The sequence below is a fragment of the Triticum urartu genome, unplaced genomic scaffold (assembly GCF_056163025.1).
Source record: "Triticum urartu cultivar PI428250 unplaced genomic scaffold, HENAU_Tu73 scaffold119, whole genome shotgun sequence".
In the NCBI taxonomy this organism is placed as follows: domain Eukaryota; kingdom Viridiplantae; phylum Streptophyta; class Magnoliopsida; order Poales; family Poaceae; genus Triticum; species Triticum urartu.
The window spans coordinates 40,001-49,695 of NW_028259655.1; the positions used below are offsets into that span (position 1 = coordinate 40,001).

Sequence of the window (9,695 nt, forward strand, 5' to 3'; positions counted from 1 at the left end):
AGGGGGGATTCGACCTCCTAGAGTTCAACTCCCGCTCTCAACCCATGAACAATATGAGTCCGAAGCTTCTTTCGTAACTCCCATAATTTCTTCGTAGTGGCTCCGTTCCATGCCTCATTTCATAGGGAAGCCCAAAGTGGCTCTATTTCATTCTATTTCACTTCCTAGCACTTCCTATCATTTAATATCCATCCCTTTGGTCTTATTGACATAAGAGATGTCATTTATAGTCTATCTCTTTCTATATATGGAAAGTCAAGAAATTCTCATCGAAACATCGAGAAATTGTGCATATAGAAAACTCTAAAGAAAGAAAAAAAGGAGACCCATGCCATGATTTTCAAATCTTTTCTATTTAGTAGTCTAAGTTTCTCGATGAGGATAATTAATTCGGTCGTTGTGGTCGGACTCTATTATGGATTTCTGACTACATTCTCCATAGGTCCCTCTTAGATCTTCTTTCTCCAATCTTGGATTAGGGAAGAAGGAGATATTCGCGACTACTGGCGATTTCATTATGGGGCAGCTCATGATCTTCATATCGATCTATTATCCACCTCTGTATCTATTCTTTCTTAGCTAAACAGGTGGAAGATCTATCCAATTTGGTTATATTATATCATGGACTCGAAAAACGGATCTGAATTTGACTGAAATGCACGATCTTCACAGGTATCACTTTTCACGATACCTAAAAGGTGGAATAGCGATTTTCGAACCATTTCCTATAAGAGAATGGTTTCCATTACTTTGAGAAATGGATTCTTATATCAAACTATAGCTATTGCATTAAAGAAGAAAAGAAACTAATAGAAGTCGAAGACGCGGAATGATAGTGAATAGAGAGAAAGATTCTTCTGATTTTCTTGTTTCTATCTACTAGACGCCGTAGAGAATTGAGAATTTTCATGTCTTTCAATTCTCGTACTCGTAATTGGAAAGTTATGGAAGGAGACCCATCATTTTGCAATGAAAACAACATATAAAACTCTGGACAATTTCGAAATCAGGCCAAGCGTCTTAATACATATGCAAAAAAATTCATTATTGGCCCACCATTGATTAGAAGATTTAGCTTGTATGAATCGCTATTGGTTTGATACGAATAATGACAATCGTTTCAGTATGTTAAGGATACAGATGTATCCACAATTCATTTAGAGTTACTTAATAGTCTATTTCTTATACCATATCTCTATCCCGTGAAATTCTCGAGCCAAAAGATGGATGCATATGCTGTGTTTCATTTTGCTAAATGATATCAATTAAATGGTGTATCAATTCCATAAATTGCATATAGCAATAAATAAATCAGCAAAATTCTTTCTAATATTTTAGATAGAAGAAACATTTCTTCTATCTAAAATATTAGAAAGAATGTACCCTTCTATCCAAATCCAATTTGCATCGATAAAATAAATCCAAATTCCAGTAGTAGATGAATAATTGCAAATTTGTGTGTGTACGAGATTAGAATAACTTCAAAATAACTGACATAATTTTGTATTTTTCCTGATCAGAAAAATACATGAAAAAGAAAGGAGGTAGAAAAATTTTTGGATTTATGGTTAAAGAAGAAAAAGAAGAAAACAGGGGTTCTGTTGAATTTCAAGTATTCAGTTTCACCAATAAGATACGGAGACTTGCTTCACATTTGGAATTACACAAAAAAGATTTTTCATCGGAAAGAGGTCTACGAAGACTTTTGGGAAAACGTCGACGTTTGCTGGCTTATTTGGCAAAGAAAAATAGAGTACGTTATAAGAAATTAATCGGTCAGTTGAATATTCGGGAGCAGTAATTTAATCGTTCAAATTTTTTTCTTGTTTTATTATTTTTTTAGTAGTCTTATAGTAGTCTTAGATTTTTCATTTTGATGAGCCTCGCTTTGAGGAATTCATGGAATAATCCATTTTCATGGAATAATGAATTAAGGAAGAAAGGATATGAGTCTACCGCTTACAAGAAAAGATCTCATGATAGTCAATATGGGCCCTCAACACCCATCAATGCATGGTGTTCTTCGACTGATCGTTACTCTCGATGGTGAGGATGTTATTGATTGTGAACCCATATTAGGGTATTTACACAGAGGAATGGAAAAAATCGCGGAAAACCGAACTATTATACAATACTTACCTTATGTAACAAGGATATAGAGAGATTGTAGAAAGGGGATAGGATAGTTATTTTTGCAAGAGACTTGTTGTAAATTCCTTAACTTAAGAAAGAAAAAAGAATAAAAACACAGATACATAACATAAAAAAAAGAATAAATAAGACGAGATTCGACCTCCCCCTACATATTTAATTTCCTCTCCTATACAAAAACTAGCAAGACCCACTCCATTGGTAATTCCATCAATAACACCCTTATCAAAAAACTCCGTGAGTTCGGTTAACCCTCTTATACCGAGGGTAAAGACCCTAGTATAGAAAATATCTATATAACCACGATTATATGACCAACTGTATATATTTTTTTTTACTTGATCTAAAAATTCTTTTTTAGGATTTCCTTTGTAAAAAGAGTTTATTAAATCCAAATTCTGAAAAAAAGAATAAGCGGATCCATAGAAGATATATGCTATGAATAAACCAAAGATAGCTAGACTTACAGAAGAAATTGCATTAGTAATAAATTCATATGAATTTACAAAAGAATTAGAACTTTCCTGGGTAAAGTTTATTGAGGGAGTTAACCACTTTGATAATATGGTTAACTCTGCTATTCCATTACCAATTCCTCCATTATCAAAAGAGATTCCTATGAATCCAATGAACAAAGTGAAAAGTAGTAATATAAGAAGAGGAAATAACATAGTATTTCCCGTTTCATGCGGATAGGCAAAAGTTTTTTTAGCCCCAAAAGACGTAGTAAAGGATCCTATCCTATTTCTTGTATTACCTTGAATTTTTGGTATATTTTGTGAAAAAAAAGAAACTCCACTCTTCGTTGTTGATAAAACGAAATCCCTATTCACTCCTTTGGGTATCCTTTTTCCCCATAAGGATATTGAATACAAGGAACTCTCTTTAGTGCTACTGTAATTTTGAAAATGAACACGCAAATACCCATCAAATGTAAGTAAATATATCCGAAACATATAAAAGGCAGTTAATCCTGCAGTAAAGGAGGCTATTATTCCAAAAAAGGGCGAATACAACCAACTATTACTAAGGATTTCATCTTTGGACCAGAAGCAAGCAAGAGGTGGAATACCACAAAGAGAAAGTGTACCCCATAAAAAAGTAGTTCTTGTGATTGGAATGTATTTTCTTAAACCGCCCATAAGAACCATATTTTGACTTTTATCTGGTGAATATCCAACAAGAGGTTCCATTGAATGAATAACGGATCCGGATCCCAAGAACAATAAAGCTTTTGAATAAGCATGAGTGATCAAATGGAATAAAGCAGCTTGATAAGAACCTATACCTAGAGCTAACATCATATAACCCAATTGAGACATTGTAGAATAGGCTAAGCTTCTTTTAATATCTCTCTGAGCAAGAGCTAAAGTAGCTCCTAAGAATAGTGTTATTGTACCTACTAAAGAAATAAAACTCATTATCAAAGGTAAAGATATGAAAAGAGGAAGAAGTCGAGCTAGAAGAAAAATTCCCGCAGCAACCATAGTTGCTGCGTGTATAAGAGCCGAAATAGGAGTGGGCCCTTCCATAGCATCGGGTAACCATACGTGAAGAGGGAATTGTGCGGATTTCGCAACTGCACCAAGGAATAATAAAAAAGCACACAAAGTAGTAAGTAAAGAGTTAATTCCATTATTAGGAATCCAGTTATTAGCTATTTTGAACAAATCCCTAAACTCTAAACTACCTGTTATCCAAAAAAAACCTAAAATTCCTAATAATAGACCAAAATCCCCTACACGATTAGTTACAAAAGCTTTTTGACAAGCACTCGCTGCGATTGGTCGTGTAAACCAAAAGCCTATCAATAAATAAGAACACATTCCCACGAGTTCCCAAAAAAAATAAATTTGTATCAAATTGGAGCTAGTAACCAATCCCAACATGGAAGTATTGAAAAAACTTATATAAACAAAAAATCTCAAATATCCTTCATCGTGAGACATATAACCATCACTATAAATAAGAACCAGGATTCCTACAGTAGTAATTAGTATTAACATAATAGAAGTAAGTGGGTCAATCAAGTATCCAAATTCTAAAGAAAAATCATTATTGACGGTCCAAGACCATAGATATTGATAGATCGAACTTCCATTTATTTGTTGAATAGACAGTTGAACTGAGAATACCATAGCTATACTTAAGAGTAAAACACTAGGAAAAGCCCATATGCGACGAAGATTTTTTGTTGCTGTCGGAATAAGAATAAGGCCAAATCCCATTGACATAATAACTGGAAGTGGGAGAAGAGGGATTACCCATGCATATTGATATGTATGTTCCATAAGAAAAGAAATTGCAATTTTTACTTCAATTTTTACTTCAATTTTTCTATAAAATTGTTTCCGATTCACCAAACCAATTCTTATCTCTTTCTGAAAGAATAAATAAAAAGAATAAGAAAAAATACTGAAATTCTTAATTTTTCCAAAATTTATCTCATTGAAATAATTAAAAATTAAGAATGGGTTTAGTTGGTTAAATTAAAAAAGTTAATAAAATAACTAGGTAACGAAGTTATTTTATTAACTAAATAAAGATATTTATAAAAATAAAAAAAAAAAAGTGGAATCATTTTACTTTCTATTCATAATTCATTTTTATATTTCTTTAAAACAAAGATGAAACAGCTCTCTTGTTCCATAATTAACTGATTGAGTGAATTCCAATGAAAACCTATGTTTATAAGAAATTATCGAATAGTCCTTACTTCATATAGAACTAAAATTCTAATGACTATAAATTACCTAAGTTTTAGAATGTCTTGTTTAAGAGACTCAGTATTTTTTGTTTTGATTGGAATTCCTTTCCTTTATGGAATACCATTCTGAACTTAATTAACTATTTTCATTTTCCCTTCTTTTTATCCCCCCGTCTTATCTTATATGGGGGATAGGCTTCCATACCATATATCTATATATGGAGTATACTTGATATATAAATAGATATAAATAGATTTAAATGAGAAACCCTTCTATATATTCTATATTATTAAAAAAAAAGTATAAAATATATAAAGAAAAAATGTTAAAAAATTCTTGTTGTCTTATCCGCATTAGACAAAATGAAGTAAAAAATAATTCAAAATTTAAGTATCTTTCAGTATCTAAGTATAAATACTAATAAAAAGAAGAAAGAAGGATTGATTTGCAGCAATAGATGTCTTTCACATACAACTAGAAAAAAGTAATTTCCTTTTTGAATGGCAGTTCCAAAAAAACGTACTTCAATGTCAAAAAAGCGTATTCGTAAAAATATTTGGAAGAAAAAGACTTATTTTTCCATAGTACAATCTTATTCTTTAGTAAAATCAAGATCATTTTCGAGCGGTAATGAGCATCCAAAACCAAAGGGTTTTTCTGGGCAACAAACAAATAATAAGATTTTGGAATAATATGAATTGACTTATCAAAAAAGAATTCCAATTATTTAATAATTTGGATTCTTCTTTGAATGTACTTTTATGTGTCGAATTACTCGGTACAATATTCTTAGAACAAAAAACCCCTCTTATCTTATATATACAAGAAAAAAAAAGTTTTGTTTGGTATACTGTGTGCTAAGTATTCTTTTCCTATCAATGAACTTTTCATAATTTTCCTAATAGAATCCTCATATTCTATTAGGAAAATTATGAAAAGTGGAGTATTCTTACAATAGGACTTACAACTTCCACCTATCTTCTCCAAAATCATAAGGTTAGTAAATCTTATTAATAAGAGCATAAAGACTTTCATTCTAGAAATTTTTAAAAAATCCAAAAAGCCTTTTCTATTTATCCATTTTATTTTAATTTCATCATTAAATAGAAACCCTTTTGGATTTTTTTCATTGTATTGAAAGAATTTTCAAAATGTAAAGGGGAAATTAATTAGAAAAAATTAGTTCTATAATTGCAAGTTAGAAAAAAGAAGTTCCAACTCTTTCAAGCAGTGTTTGTGTTTCTATTGGGCAAAGCAAGAGTTTATTGTAAAAAAAAAAAATGGAAACGATACTACCAAACGAAGTCTATTTTAATGAAAACTCTAATGTTCCTAAATTTTATGGACTTTCCCAATATCGACGATTCCCAAGATAATAGCTATTATTCTTTTAAGTTACCTATTATTTGAAGTTAGCCGCCATGGTGAAATTGGTAGACACGCTGCTCTTAGGAAGCAGTGCTCAAGCATCTCGGTTCGAATCCGAGTGGCGGCATTCTTGAAAAAGAATACAATAGATTAGAAATCAATTCGAAATTTACAATTTTGTAATGGGACCTTCCCCTTATGCTATTTGCAACTTTAGAACATATACTAACTCATATCTCTTTCTCAACGATTTCAATTGTGATTACGATTCATTTTATAACCTTATTAGTTCGTGAACTTGGAGGATTACGCGATTCGTCAGAAAAAGGAATGATAGTTACTTTTTTCTCTATAACAGGATTCTTAGTTTCTCGTTGGGCTTCCTCGGGACATTTTCCATTAAGTAATTTATATGAGTCATTGATCTTCCTTTCATGGGCCCTGTATATTCTTCATACCATTCCTAAAATACAGAACTCTAAAAATGATTTAAGCACAATAACTACGCCAAGTACTATTTTAACGCAAGGCTTTGCCACATCGGGTCTTTTAACTGAAATGCATCAATCCACGATACTAGTACCTGCTCTACAATCTCAGTGGTTAATGATGCATGTCAGTATGATGTTATTCAAGCTATGCAACTCTTTTGTGCGGATCCTTATTATCTGCCGCTATTCTAATCATTAGATTTCGAAATAATTTCCATTTCTTTTCTAAAAAGAAAAAAAATGTTTTAAATAAAACATTTTTCTTTAGTGATATTAAATATTTTTATGCAAAAAGAAGTGCTTTAAAAAGAACCTCTGTCCCTTCATTTCCAAATTATTACAAATATCAATTAACGGAGCGTTTGGATTCTTGGAGTTATCGTGTCATTAGCCTAGGATTTACCCTTTTAACCGTAGGTATTCTTTGTGGAGCAGTATGGGCTAATGAGGCCTGGGGATCCTATTGGAATTGGGATCCTAAGGAAACTTGGGCATTTATTACTTGGACCATATTCGCAATTTATTTACATAGTAGAACAAATCCAAATTGGAAGGGTACGAATTCTGCACTTATAGCTTTGATAGGATTTCTTATAATTTGGATTTGTTATTTTGGTATAAATCTATTAGGAATAGGCTTACATAGTTATGGTTCGTTTACATTAACACCTAAATGATTACATAAAATAAAACCTTCATGAAATGAAGGTTTTTACTTTTATGTTTTATTTGAGAACCCCTTGAACGCCTTATCAAAGGGTTCTCAAAAATTCGAGATAGATCTAATTATACTTTTTTACTTATTTCTGCATTATATACTTTTTTACTTATTTCTGCATTAATAGAGCAGACGAGTAAAAAAAAGCAAACCTATTTAGGATAATAATTGGATAAGAGAGCCTCTACCCTGTCAACGGATAGGGAGAGAACAAAATCTGGATAAATACCAATTCCTATTACTGGTAAAAAGATACAGATTAAAATAAAGAGTTCTCGTGGTCCAGAATCCACAAAATTTGCGTTTGGAACATTAAATAGCTTGTATCCATAGAACATCTGGCGTAACATAGATAATAAATAAATAGGAGTTAATATCATTCCAATTGCCATTACAAAAGTAATTAGTGTTTTTGGCATTAACAGAAATTTTGGACTAGTAATTAGTCCAAAAAATACTACTAATTCTGCGACAAAACCACTCATTCCTGGTAAGGCAAGAGAAGCCATTGAAAAGCTACTAAACATGGTAAAAATTTTAGGCATTGGGATAGATATTCCCCCCAGTTCTTCGAGATAAACAAGACGCATTCTATCAGAAGCGGTTCCTGCCAAGAAAAAAAGTGTAGCACCAATAAATCCATGGGATAATATTTGTAAAATAGCTCCATTGAGTCCAATGTTGGTTATGGAACCAATTCCTATAATTATGAAACCCATGTGAGATACAGAGGAATAAGCTATTCTTTTTTTGAAATTTCGTTGACCAAGAGAAGTTGAAGCTGCATAGATTATTTGGATCGCTCCTATTATTACTAACCAGGGCGAAAATAGATAATGAGCATGAGGTAACAATTCCATGTTGATCCGAATCAATCCATATGCTCCCATCTTTAATAATATTCCCGCTAAAAGCATACATGTACTATAATGTGCTTCCCCATGGGTATCTGGTAACCACGTATGTAGGGGTATAATCGGCAATTTGACAGCATAAGCAATAAGGAAGCCAAAATATAAAAGTATTTCCAAGGTTGCAGGGTATGATTGATTAATTAATCTTTCCAAATCTAATCCTGGTTCGTTGGAACCATATAAGCCCATACCCAGAACTCCGATTAAGAAAAAAATGGAACCGCCTGCAGTATACAAAATAAACTTTGTAGCTGAATATAGACGCCTCTTCCCCCCCCACATGGATAAAAGTAAGTAAACAGGAATTAATTCTAACTCCCACATGATAAAAAAAAGTAAAAGGTCTCGCGAAGAAAATAATCCTATTTGACCACTATACATTGCGAGCATCAGGAAATAGAATAATCGCGAATTCCGTGTAATTGGCCAAGCTGCTAAAGTAGCTAAAGTAGTGATAAATCCTGTCAATAAAATAGATCCTAATGAAAGTCCATCGATTCCCAATCTCCAGTGGAAATCGAAGACATCTATCCATTTATAATCCTCCTTTAATTGGATTAAGGGATCCTCCAGTTGGAAATGATAACAGAACGCATAAGTCATTAGAAGGAATTCTAATAAACAAATAGATATAGTATACCACCTAACGACTTTGTTTCCCTTATGAGGTAAAAAGAAAATTAATGAACCTGCAAATATCGGCAAAACAACAAGTATTGTTAACCAAGGAAAATAACTCATGATAAAGTGATAAAGACAAGATACGTTTTGACCAGAAAAGCCCGTGCTCGATTATTTCGAGCACAGGCTTCTTCGGTAAAGAGGAATCAGACGATTCGAGTGAAGTTTTTTGTAACGTATCAATAAGATAGAGCCATGCTACGTGTTGTTTCAGGCCCTAAATAAACGCGGACACTTAAAAAATCTGTCGGGCAGGCAGATTCACATCTCTTACAACCCACACAATCTTCGGTTCTCGGCGCGGAAGCAATTTGCTTGGCTTTACATCCATCCCAGGGTATCATTTCTAATACATCTGTTGGACAAGCTCGTACACATTGAGTGCATCCTATACATGTATCGTAAATTTTTACGGAATGTGACATTGGATCTATAAATTTTTCTTTTCAACATAAAATTTTTCGATCTGGTAAAAATGAAATTAGTACTATAATGAGTCATATGTATTGTAGACACCAGACGAAGCAATGGTTTATCCAAACTTCAAAAAAAAAAATCTATTTTTTAATCTGTTTGTGAGAAAGCGTGAAGAGAGCCAAGAGACTTTAATTTTGGATTTCAACAATAAATAAGAAATAAGAAAGAATTTTACGAATTGTACAGA

At 32.4% G+C, this 9,695-nt stretch overlaps 1 non-coding gene across 1 annotated transcript; it reads left to right on the plus strand.

Moving 5' to 3' along the window:
* Positions 1 to 6,274: 6,274 nt before the first annotated feature.
* TRNAL-UAG (transfer RNA leucine (anticodon UAG)) lies at positions 6,275 to 6,354 on the plus strand. Its single transcript has one exon. It is a non-coding gene; the product is annotated as a tRNA-Leu (tRNA).
* The last annotated feature ends 3,341 nt before the right edge of the window (positions 6,355 to 9,695 follow it).